The 21,357-nt window shown below is 41.9% G+C and overlaps 1 protein-coding gene across 1 annotated transcript in view; it reads right to left on the bottom strand.

Annotated features, from left to right (window-relative positions):
• The window catches only part of PUB49 (plant U-box 49), a 99,879-nt gene that overhangs the window by 25,202 nt on the left and 53,320 nt on the right, over window positions 1–21,357 (bottom strand). The window lies entirely within an intron of this gene.

Raw genomic sequence — 21,357 nt, 5'->3', positions numbered from 1 at the left:
CCCTGGGAAGAAGAGTGAATATCACTACAAACTTCCTCTGCTATAGCTATAATAGGAGTTCTGCATTCTCCAACTGGTTTAGGGGTTTAGGCCACCATCCACCTCCTGTTAGAAGGGTGGATACTCCTTCAACAAGGGATTCAAATAACCTTGGTTCTAGTGCATTAAATTTCAGGACGGAGCCATGGCAAAGAAACTTTAACGACAGGGCCTGCAAGGATTACAGAGCAGAGAATACCAACAAGAATGGCAGGTTTAGAGGGTGGAAGGAGAGGCAAGCTCAGAATTCTCAAGGCAAAGTGGCAGTCAATGACAATGAAGAGCGCTGTGATCTCGACAAGCATTTATGGGCAATCCCCATCTCCCACAGGATCCCTAATTTTGCCTTTAAGGCCACATCTTCACAGCCACAAAATTCAGGTTCACATATATCAGCCCCTCTCAACACCCCACCAGCCAAGGTTTCTCAGCCCTTGAAAAGTATAAATATAGAACAAAGGCATGTTGATAAGCAAGGCATGAATAAACAATGTGATCCCTCCAAAAATACAAGAAGGCGAGATATGCAGATGATCAGAAACCCTATACCTCCTCTACGACCATTGCATAACACATCACAAAAATGGAATCCCTAAACCTCTAAGGAAGAGTGTCATAATCCCTACAGTTCAGACATATTTACTGATTATTGCAAGAATCCAGCTTATTTGCAAAAGAGTGTGGTTTTAAGCTTTATGTGGAAAGCAATGACAATGGTTGAAGGAGACCTATATGGGCAGGGTAGGTATTACTACACTTCATGAGGATTTCATATTCATTGATTGCAAGGATGCAACAAGAAAGGAAAGTTTTTAATCTGGTAATCATATTATTTGTAATGATATAATCTTAAGTTTTACGACTGGAAACCTAATTTTGATACCAGCAGTTCTCATTCTATCAAAGTAGCTAAATGGATTAGCATACCTAATCTCCGGATTGAACTGTTACATGGCAAAATCTTAATGAAAATGGAGATTTATTGGGAGAATTTGTAGGGCTAGAGGAAAAAAAGTAGATTCATGTGCTGTTTAAATTTCTGTAGATCGTGATTTATTTGCAAAATCTACCTTACCAATTAAACTAATCACTAATCATTCATCATATCTCATCAAACTTTATCATGATTGCATTCATACTAAGGTAGTCTCAAATAGGAAGAGAAGTCTCCCTCAAACAGATGGTAATGAGTGTAACGGGCTGCTGATTCACAAGAGGAAACTCTAAAGTTATGGGCCTATGAGGCAAAACGGGGTGCACACAAGTGTGGAGTAGGCGAGGCATGGTGCCAAGCTAAGGAGTGTCCGATGGGGCTATGCAGTGTGCTGGGCACGCATAGTTGTGGCGTAGGGTCTTATCCAGGACATGATCCGAGGAGTATCCAATGGGGCTGTGTTGTGAGTTGTTCCCTCCAACATAGTTGTGGTGTAGGCCCGGTGTGGGACCGAGCCAAGGAGCAATCTTGGGACTGTGCTATGAGATGTTCCCTCTAGCATGAGTTGTGGTGTAGGCAAGGCATGGAGCCGAGATGAGGTGTAACCATGAAGGGTAAGCGTCGGCATGCATCAAGGGCGGTTTAAATAGTCAACATCCCTCAAGAGGGACAAAGAAGAGTAGTCCTTCCCTCTAGTCTCCAGCTGAGATAAAGGTGATGCATAGTCATAGGAGCGAAGAAGAGTAGCTCCACCTTATCATGATGTGGTGAGGTTTGGCGACAAGACAAGGGTCCCTAACTTAGTGAAGCGAAGTAACTAAGCCAATGTTGGTGATGACTCAATGGGAGTTGTCTAATGTCTAAAAGCTGGGGAAGCAGAGTACCTAGTCCTGTGGTAGGAAGCAAATGGTTTGTCCGAGTAGGAGCATTGTGGGCTTTTGGTTGGCTGTGTGGGGAATGTGTTGCAGAGACAGTTATCTATGTACAGCAGTATGAAAGGGGTGTGGCACTTGGTGCACATCCAAGTTACATGGTTGACTGGATTTGCATTGGGATGGAATCTCAAAGGTCGTGGTGGTCCAGTATGGCGATCGGGATATGGTATTCTGGGGAAGTGCTCAAGGTGAACTGTGTCATGTGGCAGATCTGTATCAAGTATCTGAAGAGGCAATTGTTGGACATGGCTCGAAGAGTCAGGTCATGATGGATGGCTAGAAGTGATGGCTTGTGGTGCATGACTGAAATGGGTGAAGTGATTCATAGGTAAAGCTATGGTGGCGTAGCTGAGCTGGAAATGGAGTACAACGTCCAAGGGATTGGATGGATCATGGAACAAGGGTTTGGAACTCAAGTAGGTCTTGTATTTCAAAGGAATCTGTGGATTGAGTAAGATTGTGTGTATGTGTAACAATTCTTGCTTAATCTGCTCGGGAAATTAACATTTATGCTGATGGAATTTTTGTCAAACAGTTGTGTAATAAATTATCTAATTCCAACCACAAAGTTCTGTACTGAAAATGGGGAATTGCATCAAACAGTTGTCATACATACCAAGTGCTTCATGTACCAAAGTCTTAAAAACTTCCAAAACACTGTTAAGACTTATACACTATGGGTTGAATTTGAACAGTAAACAGTTATGCAATCTGAATTTGAAATTCAGTTAAAAATCAGTCCATTAAACAGTGAACAATGAAAACACCCTTTGCTCGGAATATAACCATACACTACAATCAGTAAGCCTAAAAAGTGCAGGAAAACGAGAATAAGAGACCCGATTTTACTGGACGCTTCTCCTAGTCTGGTTGGGTACTGAGTTTTATTGCTGCTAGCTCCAAATCACGTTGCCGGCTAACATTCAGACTGTTCTCTTTATGTGGAATAAGGTGGAAACAATGCCGATGGAGGAGTTAATTCCTAATCATATCCCCTGCTGTGTAACTCACTGTCCTTCACATGTTTCTGCTGGCCGACTAAGGAGAGATAAATCACAACTGGCTTCTGGTCCGTCCGAGCTGATAACTGATAACTGCGTGACCCATTACCTTCCGACCCGTAGCTATTCTGAGACCCGTTAGGAGACCATATCCATGCCGCGGTGAAGGTTCCTTGGCTGCCAAGTCTAGCTTAGCTCCACGTCAAGAACAAATCGTGTATTTGGCTCTAAACCCAATGTCAAACTGCCAACTGATATTTCCCACGCTAAAACAAGCTAACTGAATGATGAGAGGAAGGTAAAATGTCCAACCTGAGTGCCCATGCAAATATGAAGACTTCCCCACAAACTCTGATATTTTCCAACGAAACTTCTGAAAACTCTGATATAGACTTCAATTAAGAAGACTGGGGCTACATCCAGCTTCTAATTCCCAAGAGTTTTCATCCTCGTGATAACTCAGTCACATTTAAGCAACCAATATTCCGGATATTAAATTCATAAATTCTTGTGTGTCCAAATCCCAATGCAAGCTCCTCATTTATAACCTCAAAGTAAGGGAGAAACAAAGGAGCAAGGAATGTGGGATAAAACACAATTTTCATCCTGTAGTCACTTAAGTCACTTTATAAAGTAAATAACTTTATAACATAAAGTGACTTTATCCGCACACCTTAACAAATGCTTAAGTAAATAAAATAAAACCTCTAATGTGAATGGTAGGCCTCCTGTTAGCTACTGCCGTTAATCTATCCGGATGTGGAGATAGATTAACCCGATGCCAAAGCACTAGAGCTGAGAAGGGGACATGACAGTATGCATGAAGGGTTGGTTTGAGTGCAATGGTTGCATGAGAACAAGGTGTTCACCTATGAGGGCATGGAGACAGAGACACGGCATCGAAACAATGGGGGATCAGTGTTTGGATTCAGAGTTTGGCTAAGGCAGTCAACAGTTCCGTGGGAAACAAGGTTGGGCTTCAAGGTTCATGGTGAGCTAGGGGTGACCAACAAGAGATGGAGTGTCATGGAGACAAAGGCGTGTTAAGATAACATGCTAGATTGGACTGGAGGACTCTCGGATGTTCCGAGGTGCTTTGGTAGTACCAAGTATGCTTTGGCAGTATGCGTACTGAGCAAGGGAGGACTCAATGGTCTAAGTCACTCAGGGTGGATGCAGTGTTCAGCAAGGATGCAATGGTGCAATGCTTGGCTTGGGTAGTCAACATGGTTGAGCAAGAGCAGTTGTGGTAGTTCAGGGCATTCAAGGAGTGGTGCCTTGGAGATCAAGGGTGGTCAAGAGACTCAGAGAGTTGAGATCACATATGGTCGGTATTGGAGTATAGTTGTCTTATGAGGGATGTCGAGGCAAAGATATCAAAGGGCTAAGAACGGGTTCAACATGGGTTGAATAGGAGTAGAGCTTTGAGCTCGATGATGCCTGCGTAGAGCAACAAAGGATTAGGACCAAGGTGGTTCGGCATGCGCTTCTATTCCGCGAGAGTGTTTTTAGGCAATTGGGTGTGTGGACACTTGATGAAGTTTGGTGATAAGGCGTAGTTTGGGTGAACGAAAAATGGCTGGACCATACAGGGAGTCAAAAGTAGTGATAGCTAGCGTGTCGCGTGGTTGGAGATTCTAAGGGAGAAGGCTCAACTTGGGCCTGAGCTAAATCCAGCCCTGTGACAGTTGGTATCAAAGCGTGATCTTGGAGAGATCGAGCTTTGGTTTGCCCCAACTTTGGTGAGTAGGTGCTAGAGCGTGATCCAAACAAAGTGTGGCTTTGGGTTGTTCTAACTCGTGGGGAGTAGACTGCGGAGCAAGATCTTTGGTAGATTGGCTTTGGGTTATTTCACCGATTCTTGGAGTTGGCATCAAGGATTAAAGATGGTCAAACTGATATGCAGCTTGTGGAGAGTTGATATTGACATTGTTGGAAATGGTTTAAGTAGTGGAACTTGGCTTTGGAAGTCGAGAAGTGGCATGGTGTCACAAGCCCATAATGCAAGAAGATGGACGTAGGGCAACACAATGTTGTGAGTTTGTTGGAATGTAACTCAAGTAAAGATGGCAGAGTCGGGTACATTTAAGACCAGTATACAGATGGGCTGCAAGGAGCAGTGAGGTGTAGGCGTTGTTTGGCACAACTCTAAGGAGTAAAGAAGTTGGGTTGTAGGGTGACTTTGTCGGCCAGTCTCACTATGGAGTAAGATGGTGTCTAGGACATTATCCGAGGCCAAATCGAGAGGCTACGTGGAGTAGATTGGAAAGTGGGTTGTATGATACAGTGAGGTGTAGGGACTCATTTGATATGGGGCTTGAGGTGTAACAAGTGGGCTGCTTGGAGCAGTGTGGAGTAGGATCTCTATGGTGTAGATCTGAGGTGTAACAATTGGGCTGCTTGGAGCAGTGTGGTGTAGAACTTGCAGGATGTGGGTTCGAGGAGAATGAAGTAGCTGCTCGGAGCAGTGAAGTGGGGGCTTACACAACATAAGCTCAGATGTGTTAAAGCTTAAGGCCATTTGGAATGGTGCGGTGTAGGACTTTTAGGGTGGAAATCTGAGGACTATGTGCTGATGGCGTGGCAAGTTGGCTTGGAAGCTATAGTTGAGGTCTAGGCAGCAATGTCATGAATCAATGAATTTAGGCGATGTGGTATCGTGTGGTGTAGGTTGATTCGAAGTGCATCATCTGAGGTGTAAAGTTTGGGCCGTCGAGTGAGTGCAGAGAGGCGTAGGGTTGCGATTTGAAGATGTTTGGGTCAGATTCGAGGACAAGAAGCAAGTATTGAGGAGTCACAAGGTTCTCGAAGTGTATTGGCAGACAAAAGTTGGGTGTATTCTGGGTTGATGTATTAAGGACGAGTTGGATGCAGGGCATGCCAGAGGGTCGGTCAGCAATCAAGCAGAATGGCACAATGGAAGGCCTGGTACCAAGGTTGAAAGTGATGACTTGGGAAAGTGGATTTGGGAGCTATTAGCTGCAGTTTGGTGTAGGATTGTGTCAGGAACATGGTTTGAGGAAGGCTTGTATAAGTACTAGGGGTTGCACAATGTTTTGGAGGTGAATCAGTAGGCAAGCCATAGGGTTCTTCAGCAGGCAAACGAAGTGGCACAACAGGAAGTCCAAGGGGCCAAAGGTTGAATGTGCGAACTTGGGAAAGCAGTTTGGGGGTGCATCCGGGATGTGGCAAGTATGTCTTTCAATGGATGTTAGGAATGGTCCCTTAGGCAGTTGAAGGTGGAAGACAAAACTTGGGTTGTTAGTGGATGACAAAAAGGTGGTTGAGTGCAGATGAAGCATTCGGTGTGTAGTTCTTAGGGTGCCATTTGATATGGCCAACTCGGTTACAGTGAGACATGGAGTGGATTCATGCAAGAGGGTCAGTATCTAGGATACTAATAGCATCAAGTATGTTGTGGAAACAAAAAAGGTGCAAAGAGGTGTAATGGTGATGATGACAGTCAGTGTTTGGTACACAAGGGCATTTGTAGATCCGTTCGACAGGTTGTGGTAGTGGTTGCCGACATCGAGGACGTCGCCTATTTTAGAATGGGAGAGGATTAAAGGGGTTGTTGATTCACAAGATGAAACTCTAAAGTTATGGGCATGTGAGGCAAAGCGGGATGCACATAGATGTGGAGTAGGTGAGGCATGGTGCCAAGCTGAGAAGTATCCAATGGGGCTATGTCATGTGTTGGGCACGCATAGTTGTGGCATAGGATCTTGTCCAGGACATGATCCGAGGAGTATCCAATGGGGTTGTGTTGTGTGTTGTTCCCTCCAACATAGTTGTGGTGTCGGCCCAGGGTGAAACTGAGCCCAAGTGCAATCTTGGGGCTATGCTATGAGATGTTCCCTCTAGCATGAGTTGTGGTGAAGGCGAGGCGTGGAGTCGAGATGAGGTGTAACCACGGAGGATAAGTATCGCCATGCATCATGGGCGGCTTAGACGGTCGACATCCCTCAAGAGGGACGAAGAAGAGTATTCCAGTCTCCGAATGAGATAGAGGTGACGCAGTTGTAGGAGCGAAGAAGAGTAGCTCCACCTTATCATGATGTGGTGAGGTTTGGCGACAAGACAAGGGTCCCTAACTTAGTGAAGCGGAGTAACTAAGCCAATGTTGGTGATGACTCAACGGGAGTTGTCTAATGTCTGAAAGTTGGGGAAGTGGAGTACCTAGTCCTGTGGTAGGAGACAAATGGTTTGTCCGAATAGGAGCATTGGGGGCTTATGATTAACTGTGTGGGGGATGTGTTGCAGAGCCAATTATATGTGCAGAGCAATATCAAAGGGGTGTGGCACTTGGTCACATCCAGGTTACTTGGTTGATTGGATTTGGATTGGGATGAGATCTCTCAGACTGTGGTGGTCCACTATGGCGATCATGATATGGTATTCCAGGGAAGTGCTCGAGGTGAGCCGAGTCATGTGGCAAATCTATATCAAGTATCTGAAGAGGCAGTTGTTGGACATGGCTCGAAGAGGCGAGTCATGATGGATGGCCAGAAGTGATGGCTTGTGGTGCATGACTGAAATGGGTGAAGTGATTTATAGGTGAAGCTATGGTGGCATAACCGAGTTGGAAATCGAGTACAGTGTCCAAGGGATTCGGTGGATCATGGAACAAAGGTCTGGAACTCAAGTAGGTCTTGTATTGAAAAGGAATTTGTGGATTAAGATTGTGCATATGTGTAAAGGGTTGGTTTGAGTGCAATGGTTGCATGAGAACAAGGTGTTCACCAATGAGGGCATGGAGACATAAACATGGAGTCAAAGCAGTCGGAGCTCAGTGTTTGGATTCAGAGTTTGGCTAAGGAAGTCAACAGTTCCGTGGGGAACAAGATTGGGCTTCAAGGTTCATGGTGAGCTAGGGGAGACCAACAAGAGATGGAGTGTCATGGAGACAAAGTCGTGTTAAGGTAACATGCTAGATTGGATTGGAGGACTCTAGGATGTTCTGAGGTGCTTTAGTAGTACCAATTATGCTTTAGCAATATGCGTAGTGAGCAAGAGAGGACTCAGTGGTCTAAGTCACTCAGGGTGGATGCAGTGTTCAACAAGGGAGTTGTGGTGATTCTCGATGCAATGTGATTCTCGATGCAGTGCTTGGCTTGGGTAGTCAACATGGTTGATCAAGGGGATTTGTGGTAGTTCAGGGCATTCATGGAGTGGCGCTATGGAGATCAAGGTTGGTCAAGAAACTCGAAGAGTTGAGATCACATATGGTCGATATTGGAGTAAAGTTGTCTTATGGGGGATGTCGAGGCAAAGATATCAAAGGGCTAAGAAGGGGTTCAACATGGGTTGAATAGGAGTAGAGCTTTGAGCTCAAGAATGCATGCATGGACCAGCAAAGGATTAGGACCAAGGTGGTTCGGCATGCGCTTCTATTCTGCAGGAGTGTTTGTTTAGGCAGTAGGGTGTGTGGACACTTGATGAAGTTTGGAGGTAAGGCATAGTCTAAGTGAACGAAAAAAATGGCTGGACCATACGAGGAGTCAGAAGTAGTGATAGCCAGTGTAACGCGTGGTTGGAGATTCTAACGGAGAAGGCTCAACCTGGGCATGAGATAAATCGAGCCTCGTGACAATGAGAATCATAACAATCATGTCACACCAAATTCCCTCAGAGGGATATTAAAATTTGTTTTGAAAAGGAATTAAGTGCATTTATTGCAAGATAGATAGGTACTTCCAAAATTTGCTCCCATGTTGCACATAAAAACTCTGCTCAGGATGATATGGATACTGCACTAGCTGTGGTTGATCAAGCTTATGTGGAAAATATAAAGCATAACCAAGTAATTTATTCCTAGTGACACATCCTAGGGAAGAATCCAATCCTTGCCCTTTAACAATGTCCCCCGGTAACCTTAGCACATACACCAATAGAAGCTATAGAGGTTAAGGGGAGATTTTGGAGGATGAAACTTGGTTGTCCCTATGATGGGAAGGAATATCTCTGTGGATATTGGAGTTGCAAATAACTATAAGCATTGAAGGATGTTGTCGGTAAAATGTATAGTGTAGCCGACGGGTAGAGTAGCATCCGAACGGGCGCATGACGCTTTAGTCACCCCTTCGGAAAGGTATATGTACACGTCCGAGATGGACTTTGGAATCATGATAGATCATTGTAGTCATTGTAATCGGATTGTAATCAGAAAATGCATACATGAATAAAGTATCTGTTTTGAATTGAATCGTATTATACATGTGTTAAACTTCTTACTCTGTACGGTAAACATTTGGCGTCGTTGCCAAATGTACCTGGAACGAAGGAATGAGGATTAATGCCGAATTTGCCAAACAAGGATCGGAACAAGGTAAAAGATAAAAATGAACTAAGTACAGCAAAAGAAATTTTTATTTTAACACAGCAAGCAAAGCGCAAACAAAGACTTCAGCAGATTGCTGAGGGGCACCGAAGGGGTGAAGAGGCACAGATAGAGGTAGTGCACTCACCTAGTAGACTGAGGAGTGTCCAGGAATTGCTGGAAGAAACTCTACAACGCTTGAATTTGGTGGAGGAAACAAGAAAAAGAGTTCCTTAACCTGTATACACCGAGGGGAGAGTGTCCAAACAGAAGGGAAACAACTCGCACGGCTCAGAATGCCGAGGGAGCACGAGCGTGGAGTGATCTCTTCGTTCTTGATACACCGGATAAACGGATACAGGCAGAAAATAGAACAAAATCACTTGAAGACTTTTCACCAGACAACACAGTTGTTGGAAACAAGACTGTTATCCAGAACAGCGCGAGAATCCAAAATAGCGCAGGTACAAAAGTACCTCAGAATTAAAGGAAAGTAACGATGGCGGGCCCTAAAGAAAAGTTACCCAAGTTTCACGGTGATGGTTCAGTGGACCCTATCAGACATTGTAAAACGTGTGAAACCATATGGACCGCAAATGGTGTGACGGATGAGGATGATTGGGTAAGACAATTTCCAATGACCCTACGGGCTATGGCGATAGATTGGTATTCTGACAGTAGTCCTCAGAAACTTAATACATGGGAGAATGTTAAAAAAGAATTTATAGTAGAATTTCGATTGCTCTGAGATGATAATGAAATAGTGGCAGAGATATACAACACCAAACAAGGAAAGAATGAGACAGTTTGAACCTATGCAGAGTCAACCAGCGGATGCATTGAAAAAACGGTGGTTCGTGGAGGGGCTACAGCCGGCTCTTAAAAAGAAAATGAAGATTGCACCACCAGCATCGTACACCGATGCGTATACTCATGCCATGGATTTGGAAAGCGAACAGAAGACGAGTAAGAAGAAGAAGCATAAATCCTCTGATTCAAATGATTCATCCTCGAAAAGTAGTAGTAGCGATGAGGAATCAAACAAGAAGGTGAAAGCACTACAGAAAGACATGCTTCGAATGATGAAAGAATTCAAAAATTTGAAAAAGAATCTGGATACAGTAAAAGGAGAACTGTGGTGCACAGATTGCAAGGACGGCCATACAAAGGGTTCATGCTTGAAGAAGCAGTTTTGTGACATCTGCCAGGTGGCAGAGCATTCCCTGAAAGAGTGCCCGTTTAACTTGAAAGCAAAAGGACACCAGCAGGTGTTACTAATGCAGGAAGCATCGAACAATAGTAATAACATGGGCAATGATGCAACTTCAGGTGGATATCGAAATAATAATAGAGGCGGAAGGGGTGGAAACAATAACAATAACAATGAAGGCCGAAGTAGAATACAATATGATGCGAGTGGATGGCCGATGATACAATGTCGGGCATGTAATCTTTGGAGTCACTTCGCGAGGGACTATACTACGAAGGAGACCCCGCAGCTACTGTGCAGATGGTGTGGTCCACGGGACCATGAAGATTCAAAATGTCCAAAGCAAGGTGTAAATTTATTAAGTATTGAAACATGTGAGGAGAACGTGTTGGCGATCACGCGAGAGCAGGCGAGGAAAGAAAAATATCCGAATGCGGAAGAAGAAAAGGATAAGTTACAAAAAGCCCGAACAGAGATAGAGAAGCAGATGAAAGTGGAGAAGTCACAAGTAAAAGACACTACTGAAACTTCGGAAAGAAACTTGGCGGAACAAAACATGGTGAAACAGATAATGCAAACAGAAGTGCCAATTAAATTAAATGATCTTCTTCTCACCATGCCACAGTTGCGTACGGCTATTATAAATATGACACAGTCCTCAAGAGTGACGGAGGAAGCAAAGGATAGTAAGGAAACAACCACGACAGCAACAACAGACCCGATGTTACTAGCACTTACAACAGGTAGACACCCAGCAGTGGTGGAGATGGGCATTCTGGGTACGGTGCTAACGGATACAGTAGTAGATGGACGATCGGGAGTGAACGTACTACTGGAAGATATCTAGAAAAAACTTGGACAACCAACACTATGGCCACCCACCTTTCAGTTACTTACAGCAGATCAACATGGGATAAAACCCTTGGACACTCTGATGGCATAGTCGGTAACAATTGGGACAGAACCATTTTTACTAGATTTCGTAGTCATTCCACTAAAGAGAAGAGGGTACAACGCCATCCTGGGACAGGGTTGGCTGGTGCAAGCTAAGGTAAAGCATGACTGGAAAAGGAACACCCTGTCCATGGAAAAAAGAGGTAGGAGATTTATAATTGATTTGCATACGCAGATGGTAGGAGACGAAGCAGCGTCCTCAGACTCTGAAGGCGAAGGCGAGAGTGACGACGAAGGGAAAAAGAGGATGGAACCAAATGAAGAAAGGGTGCTAAGATTAGAAGGAGGGTCAACTGATGACGACCTAGATTCCGTGAATGGACTGCTACACTGGCAAATGGAAGATTATGAGGTTTTTCCAAGTTGCAACATCTTGAGCGTTAAAGAAGAAAAAATAGGCGATGAGTTTCCAAAAGAGTACAATGAACTGAAGGAAGGAGAAGCGCAGGTGGATGAAACACCGGCCCATACGTTCAGTAAAGATAAACCGATGAAGTATGAAGAGCCGACGGTGAAATCAATGAACTTGGGTGATGAGGAAAATCCGAATAACATCCTCATAGGAGATGATTGGAACCCAGTGTTGAAGACAACAACATTCAGAATATTCATAGAGTACAAGGATGTTTTTGCTTGGATGTATAAAGACATAAAAGGAGTACCACCAGAGCTATGTGTCCATCAGATACCATTAATCGAAGGTGCGGTACTTGTACAGAAGCGGTCATACCGAAGGAATAAGAACTATGCAGCATGGGCCACAGAAGTTGCACAAAACAGGTGGAAGGTATGGCGTCAAAAGCGTTTAAAATTGAACAACTTTCAACCCGGTCAATTGGTACTGAAGTATAATGGACGAAATGAAATAAGGCCTAGAAAATTTAAAATTAAATGGGTTGGACCATACAAGATACGGGAAGTTGGATATAACGGAGCAATTAAATTGTGGACACTAGACTGAAAAGAAATACCAGATGCCGTAAATGGATCAAAGTTGAAAATATACAGAGAAAGGAAGGATCCTCCGCGGGCAGATAATTGAACGAAGAAAAGATGTCTGTAAATAATGTATATATGTATAATAATAAAGTTGAATATAGTTTTAAAATGTCAAGTGAGAAAATGTAAAAGTATGAAGTGATAAAATGAAGCATAAAGTAAAGGCATTAAGAGGCAAATTTTTAAAGTAATCGGGAGCAGAAGTTTGTTGTATGGCCTTGGCAGAGATTATATAGAAGAGAAGCAAATTAATAAAGTAAGTCATAAAATAAGAAGAGTTGGGAGGAAAAGACCGTACGGCCTAACAAAAGAAAAATGGAGGCAGTTAAATGACCGTACGGCTTAGCTAGATGACCGTATGGCCCAAAAAGAACATATGTTAAATTAAATAAAATATTAAATAGGAACAAAAGCATGACCGTACAGCCTCGAAGCTTTGGTGAGGGGGCAAGCAGGACCGTACAAAAGATAGAAAGACCGTACCGTACGGAAGATAGATAGACCATACGACCTCTAGTGGAAAAGACCATACCGTACGGTGGAATAAGGATTACAAAAGGACCATGCGGCCTGAATTCGTACAGATTGGGGGACCAGAGGAAGCAAGGTCGTACGTAGGAGGAAGAAAGAAGGTCTGTACGGCTACAGGAGCAGGAAGCATATAAGAATGCATGCGTTATATGTAAGAGATATTTGAAGCCGTCTTAAAACAGTCTCAAGCTAGGAAGGAGGAGAAGCCATACGGCTGGAAAATAATTTCCCTAGGAGATCAAGCGTATCCGTACTAAAGGCTCATGAAGAATAAAGTCCATACGGTGGGATCAGAAAGCATTTCAAATAGATTTGGTAACCAGAGGAAAGGGAGACGCTGGGACAGTCGTACGAAGGGTATCAGGAAAGGAAGAGGAATTGCTATAGTCGATTCACAAAGCAAGTCTGCAAGAAAGAGGAAGGGGAAGAGCAAAAAAAAAAAAAAAAAAATGACAATAAATTGAAATAGTTCGGAATGAGTAATGCATGATGCCGAAGGGAAGGGTAGACATAAGCAGTTTCCAGAAAGAGTGTGGAATTGGAAGAAAATGACAGAAATAGTGTGTTCCATGCAGTTTTGTGTGGGTTTCGGAGTGCTAATTTGGTCTTGGCGGCGACTCCGCCTTGTATCGCGACCCCTAGACCCCCAGTCGTTGTGGATTATCAGTCGTGGGAAGTATGACCAGTTGATGAGACCTGGAGCTGCAACTATAGGCATGAGTGTCTGTGTGTCAGAGGTGGCACTTGGAGTAGGTGTTTGGGCATGAGGCCGTCTTGGTGGATGCATAGAGAGCTCGGGAGGAGCTGATCATCCAATTGAAGGCAGTACAATGACACTTGGCTCAGTGTACCCAGGAGTTGGAAACAGAGAAAGCGGCATGAGTGGCTATCAAGGTCAGCTAAGGAGACAATATTGTGGCTAGATGTAATGTGGGTTGAAGACCAGTTTAGTGCAGGCACAGAACGAATGTGAAAGTGATGTGACAGAAACAAATCTATCTTGTTGTAGTTAGTCAATTAATGTATTTTGTTGTTAATTTGTCTAGTCAATTAATGTATTTTGTTGTTAATTTGTCTAGTCAATTAATGTATTTTGTTGTTAATTTGTCTCAGATATTTTGTAATTGTCGTCCGAAGACGACTTTTTCTTTTGTAGGGGATGATGTTGTCAGTAAAATGTATAGTGTAGCCGACGAGTAGAGTAGTATCCAAACGGGCGCGTGACGCTTTAGTCACCCCTTCGGAAAGGTATATGTACACGTCCGAGATGGACTTTGGAATCATGATAGATCATTGTAGTCATTGTAATCAGATTGTAATCAGCAAATGCATACATGAATAAAGTACTTGTTCTGAATTGAATCGTATTATACATGTGTTAAACTTCTTACCGTATGCAATAAACAAAGGAAAGCTGGAGCTATTAAAAATTATTGGAATACTCCCCTATTTTGAGTAGTACAAACCCATGGACACACATCTCTGATGGCAAACAATTGTTAATTGTGAATTCACTTTTGGAAGGAGAGGATACTAAGGTAGTGGAGGTAGGTATTATAGAGGATGGCATTGTATTAGTTCCTAAGCATTTATGTAATGAGGTTATCAATATATTGGTAGAGGGCATGTGGAAGAGTTTATTAATATGGAAGAGATTAGCAATGAAAAGCAATTTCTTATAGCTAAATTACGGAGAAGGAGATGAATGAAAAGATGCAAGAAGAGATGGAGAACAATATTATTCCTGAAGATCAAGTTACAAATCTTGCAGATTTGAATGAGTTGGAATTAGAAGAAAACGCAGCCTTTTTTGGTTCAGACGATGAAGAGCCTCATTTAGCTGCAAACTCTGCAATCCTGCTGAAATTGGGATTGGACCCATGATGCCTTGATAAAACTAATCTGGACCGTGGCAAAGACCCTACAAAGAGGGGGAGGAAACCTATTTCTATACTAAGCCAAACTGGGGCAGCAGATGACCAAATCAAGATTACCTCACTTCTGCATGTTGACAAAGGGAAGCGCCTTCCCACTGAGAAATGAGGGTCATTATTTGGAATGTTAGGGAAAAGCCACTAACAAGAAGCGCTTGTTAAAGTGCACTTTGAACACCATCCAATCAGAAACAGTTATCATGTTGACAAGGGGAAGTGCCTTCCCACTGAGAAATGAGGGTCATTACTTGGAATGTTAGGGAAAAACCACTAACAAGAAGCGCTTGTTAAAGTGCACTTTGAACACCTTCCAATCAGAAACAGTTATGATCCAGGAGACTAATTTGAATTTGGGTGGAGTAACCAATCTCAACAAAAGCTTAGGTGTCTAGAAAATACATAATATGACAGTAGATGGTGCTTCGAGAGGTCTTGGAGTCATATGGGACCCCAGGAAAGTCACTGAAAATATGGTCAATAACAGAAATTGGCAAGGGGTTGGATTAGGAATGTACATTGTAAACAATAACTTAATAATTTTTTCTCATCAACATTTTTGAGCCAATCCCTATGCCAACAAACAAAAGAGCTATGTATAGAAATTGGAGCCTTCTTAAATCCGGACTGCAACTCTATACTTGGAGGAGACTTCAATGGTATATTACTATATTGAATAGCTACGACAAAAGAGGGGCCTCCTTTGTGCAATCACAAGCCCAAATAAATTTAAAAGATTGGGTTCAAAATACCAACCTCATGGAAATGGCTTCCAACAATGGATGTTATACTTGGAACAACTGAAGATCTGGATTCAGCAATAAAGCAGGGAAAGTTGATAGGTTATTTTTCAGAAAGGTATTTAGGATATTTTCAAGGCAATCTTATAGCATAAATATTGCGCAATGAGCTGTCTGATCACTTTTCAGTTGCTTTGGAGATTGAAGAGGGCTCTAAACCAGAGAAGTGCCTCTTCAACTTTGAAAGAATGTGGCCGCTAGATTCAGGATTCTTAGACTCACTAGAAATGTGGTGCAAAAATGAAGAGGTTGATGGATCAAAAATGTATTGCTTCAACACAAAACCAAAGAGAATTAAGTAGAAAATTCTTCAATGGAACCAATGCCATTTCAATAACATTTTCAAGGAAAAAAAAAATTGCAGAAGAAGAGATCAATATCCTTAATCAAGAAGTAATGAGACATGGTATGGACCAAGTAAATTATATCAGTAAGAAAGAATCACTAAGGGCCCGTTTGGTTGCGGGGATAGGAATTGAGAAATGAGTATTGCTATTCTTGAATTGTTATTCTCGAATTGTTTTTCTGGACTAGAAATTTGTTTTCTCTGTTTGGATAGACAAAATAGAAATTAGAATTTGATGCAGTACAGAGCGCGGCATGATTTGAACCAGTGACCTCTTTGGACCTGTCGGACTTGTTCTGTAATACAAACAACTCTCATGCTGTCACGCCTGTTGTTGGAATGTAAGGCAGGAGGAGGCGAGGCCTTGCATTACTGTGTTTCCATTTGCCCATACATTGGTTTCGTGGGATGCGTCAAACGGAAGAAAATGGGGGTTTTGTTCTTGAAGCTCGGTTCTTCTCTTGCTTTACTTACCCGAGAAGAAGCAATGAGCAGGAAGTTAGATGTTATGGTAGGGTTTATACTTTGTCCAACCCTCGTTTTCAATTACGAAGGGTTTTTCAGTAGATGGATTCGCACGCTATCTTGAGATCTCGATTCTTCATTGTTAGCTTGCTTCTTTAGTCGTTTTGATTGGCTATGGATCTTTGAATGTAATTTTTTCCAATTAAAAGAGAGGTTTTGGATTCCATTTTGGAACTTGACTTTTCCGCAGCATGTTCTGTTCAGATAGACAATACTGAGGGGTGCAATGGTTCTGTTTTGATAGACGGATCTGAAAACATTCTCAAATAAGAAAAATTCAAAATGAGAATGGGAATAGCAATTCTAATTACAAGTATTTTTGAGAATGGACAAATGCTCATTTTGGGGCAAAATGAGAATACGTACTCCTATTCCCAATTCTGATTGGACGCACCAAACAAAGAATTAAAAACGAATTCTAATTTTCTATTCCTATTCTGATTGTATTCCAGCAACCAAACGGGCCCTAAGCAAATATGAGGAACTATTATCTAAAGAGGAAACTAGAAGCAAAACACCAGACAAATGTGGCTATCTGAAAGGGATAGGAATACAAAATTCTTTCATAATAGCACCAATTTTAGAACTTTATCAGCCTCCCTTCATGGTCATTCTACTAACTACCCAAAGACTTTCAAATCAAAATGCATAAAAAGCTGATTCCTTGTTCTCCTCAAACAGCTCTGCCACATGGGCTTGCTGTTGAGATTCTCCTTGGTTGGTCTTTTGATCAGCCAACCATTTTCTTCAGAAAATCTAGATATGACCAAGCTCCAACAATAGTGACAGATATGATACTTCTTGGAAGCCTCCTCAGATGTGTGTTATCCTTTCTCCTAAGTGGACATGCCTTTATCTGTAGCAAAAAATACTTGTTTCGCACTGACTACGTGACTAGAACTACCAAACAGCTGCCGCCACCTTTCTTGTTGCAATAGCGTATTGCACAACTCATCAAATTTCAAGTCAACATTAGTGGAGGTAATGTTTGAGTGTTTCAACAAAGTGTTTGTAGGACCGTGGCAAGCTCATCAGCGTAATCAGTACGATGTCCTCCTCTTACATCTTGGAACCAATAACATCCAATTGATTGTGCATATCCTTAATATTCATAAGATGCTCATGCATAGACATCTTCTCATCCATTACAAAAGAAAACAATGTATTCTTCAAAAAAAAACTCAACTTTTATCCGATGTTTCATGGAGACTTTTCAAGTACCCCAAAATCTTTGTTGCAAACTTGTCACGTGGCACTTCTGGGAGCATCTCATCAGTGATAGGTAACTTCAGCAACATGACCACTTCTAAGTTCCATTCATCAAACTTGTCCTAGTCTTTGCCCACTATTGTAGGAAAAGTAGTGTTACCCAAAACAAGTTGGTCCAAGCATCGGTACTCAAAATTCAAAAGCATCCTCTACTTCCAAGTATTGTAATTCTTGTCGTTGAACTGTTGATTTCCCTACAACATGATGTTGGTTAATAATGCCATCCCTGCCCTTTTCCTATGCACAAAAAATGAAGCAAACTAGCTTTACAAAATTATGATTTTTCTATCAAAAATAAGTAAAAGAACCTTCAATGAAGAGCTAACACAAATCCCAAGACAAATGCACACCAAGTACTTTACAAAACTGTAAAAAGCCCTTTTGAAACCTACAAATCCTTGAATTTTTTATACAAAAATCATCAAAAAAATCTCCAATATCCTAACTGAAAAAGAATCTTATGCAAATGTTTGGATGCATTCAGTTTTCCTAAGCAATGAATTAAGTTAATATTTTGTTGCATATCCACTCCCAAATTCTCAGGTTCAATCAATGGGACTCTTGAATGGTATTTTAGTCCTTCTAGAGGCCTTATGCAAGGAGATCCATTATCCCCTTTTCTTTATATTATCATGGCAGAATCACTAGGGAGATCTATAGCAAAGATACAAAATCAAAATCTAATCAATGAAGTTAAGATTGCAGAGGGCGTTACTAACACTACCCATCAGTAATTTTCTAATGATACCATAATAGCAGGCAAAGGCATGAGGTAGGAAGCCAGAAAACTCAATGATTTCTTCAATAACTACTCCAAAGCTTTTGGGCCAGAAGTTAAAGATAATCCGAAATCATTTTTTTCCATATGAATAATAAAGAGAAAGCAGCAATCTGCAACATTTGGGTTTTAAAAAGGGATCACTTCCCAGTAAATATTTAGGAATTACCTTGGACAAAGGCACAAGAACAAATAAAATGTGGAAACCACTTGAGAAGAAAATGGATCAATGAATGGATAGCTGGAAAGGGAAATGGCTAACATCAGCTGTTAAATCTACCATACTGAAATCAATTTTAGAAGCTTTACCAAATTTTCAAATGTCTTGCCTCTCTTACACAAGAAAGAAAAAAACAATTTTGACAAGAAAATGTGTACCTTCTTTTGGCAAAGTAATCCAGAGAAGAATGAAATGGCATTAATTAGTTGGATTAAGTTAGGTCGACCCACAGAATCTGGATGCATTCGCCGCAAAAATCTGAAAACTCAGAATACGACTCTTGGAGCCAAACTTGCATGAAATTCACTTGCAAATGGGCTAGAATACTTGAGAAAAAATATCTAAGCAATGATTCACCAAAGAGTTTCTTTAGGACTGCAAACCCTCCAAACGGTTCTAGGATATGGAATTTTCTATTAGAATGCAAGGATTTATTTAATAATTATATAACCTACAATATTCAAGAAGGGGATAAAGCCCATTTCTGGACTGACTCATGGGTAGGATGCCCTGACATTAAAAAGAATCCCAATCTGGTCAACATCTGAGAGTAACTTGAGGAACACGGGGGGGCACCGGGTTAAGAATTATTTCGAATTCCCAGAGTTAGAACTCTCTCTAAGATGGAAATGGAAATCTCTTGAAGATATGCCAGTTCTGAGGAGTGAGATATCACTTAACAGATTAGCATAGGGTATTAGGTGGTAGGGACATAACTCCTAAACTAGGGACAGAGATTAAATTGGTTGGGTTCTAAGACAGGAGAGTATAATATGAAGGATGAATACACGACCTTGGTGAAACAGCACCATGTGAAAAATCGAAGTTACCTATTCATGTGTTGGGGCAAAGCATGCCTTCCAAAAGCTGGCATGTTTCTATGTGTTGCTATGCAAGGGAGAATTTTAAAGGCTGAATGGTTCAAAATCTCTATTTTGAAGGGCCCTCCAAGTGTGTACTTTGTGAACCAAATGAGGAATCCATTGACCATTTATTATTAGAATGCCCTTTTTTCTCTTGTTGGCAATGATTATGCGAGTAACTGGGATGGTCCTCAGCTCCACCCAATAGCTTTAAGGACATATAGAAAGGATGGCCTGATTTGAGCTTCAATAGTCTTTATAGAAGTTTGCGGAAGGTAGCCCCTTCCATTTTGACTTGGGAAATCTTGAAGGTAGCCTCCTATTGACCACTATTCATCTCTCTGTGCTCTGATCCTGAATCCACCTCTTGCCTATGTCATTTTTGTCCCACAACAACTTTTGGTCCTATGGCAGCCATCTATCCTCTAGGTGTGTCCAAGTGACATCAACACATGATGGGAGGTTCTCTTGGCTCCAAGGGTCCTGGTTTGACTTCAAGTATGTCTACCAAAATCTATCTGAGTGTAGCATCCAAAAAAAATCCAATAGCATAATGCAACATGTAAAAAGTCTTGTGTTGTAGTGTCATCAATTCAGACATTTGCTCTAAGAGAAACCTAGCCCAATCAAAAACCTTACCATTCAGTGATCCGTTCATGAACGCAATTTGTGGAAAAGCTATGTCAGAAGTGCGACTTGATCCAGTAAGCCTACTTTTCACCAAGTCCATCAAGCATCGCCAATATCCCTCTCAGATGAAAGATTTATTTATGCCCCTTCCCTTGGAGCTCTTCCTTAAGGAGTCTATCTCTGCTAGTGTGAGGTCGTCTCTCCAATCCATTCTGATATATAATTCCTTCACGTCTTGTTTTCTCTTCTTGGCTTTCAAGTCAATCTTTTGTCTTTTCCCAGGTATACCAAAAACCTATGTGAACTCAACTATAGTGAAGGAAATCTCCAAATCATGACCAAGGTAGGAAACAGTATTCACCTTGGAGTGCCTCTAAAAAGTCTCGATCATAGCGCACAAGGGACCCTCGAATTCTTTGATACAAAAATAGGCATTTGGATTGCCCACTATACATGTGCCCTTCTTAGACTATCTTTTACCTTATCATTCTCAGATGTTTCCTGCCACCATTTCTGACAGTTCAATCCGTTCAAACCCTTGAAGGGTATGGCCCAAGGCCTGATGTAATCCTTTGACAAATTTGCAGGCCCCATCTGCACTTTTACTTTTGGTCTTGTCTTTTTCTTTCTAGTATCAATGTGACCTGCAACTTACACTCCTAAAGGAAAAACTTGTGCCCTTCGATTCATATTGCTACTAGAACAAGAGCCACATGCTTTTGTTTTTAATTTCATGTTCTAATTTCACTTTCAGACTGAGACCATAACAATTTCTTGCCTTGTCATTTTTGTGCAGAAAAGAAATTATTAGGGCTTGTGTGATTTCTCCTCTTTTTGTGTTGCACAACTTTCCAATCTTCAGCTACGCCTGGAAACTTCCTCCTTACGCCTAACCTTCTCCCTCTTGGCACGACGTGATGTAATCCATTTCCAACAATCCAATCCGTTCAAACCCTTGAAGGGTATGGCCGGAGGCGTAATGTAATCCTTTGACGAACTTGCAGGCATCATCTACACTTGTACTTTTGGTCTTGTCTTTTTCTTTCTAGTATCAATGTGACCTGCAACTTGCA

The sequence above is a fragment of the Cupressus sempervirens genome, chromosome 3 (genome assembly GCF_028749045.1).
Source record: "Cupressus sempervirens isolate cs-2001-9-10 chromosome 3, ASM2874904v1, whole genome shotgun sequence".
Lineage (NCBI taxonomy): Eukaryota > Viridiplantae > Streptophyta > Pinopsida > Cupressales > Cupressaceae > Cupressus > Cupressus sempervirens.
Note: the sequence above shows the minus strand (reverse complement) of the source record. Positions and strands in the feature narration are given on the sequence as shown.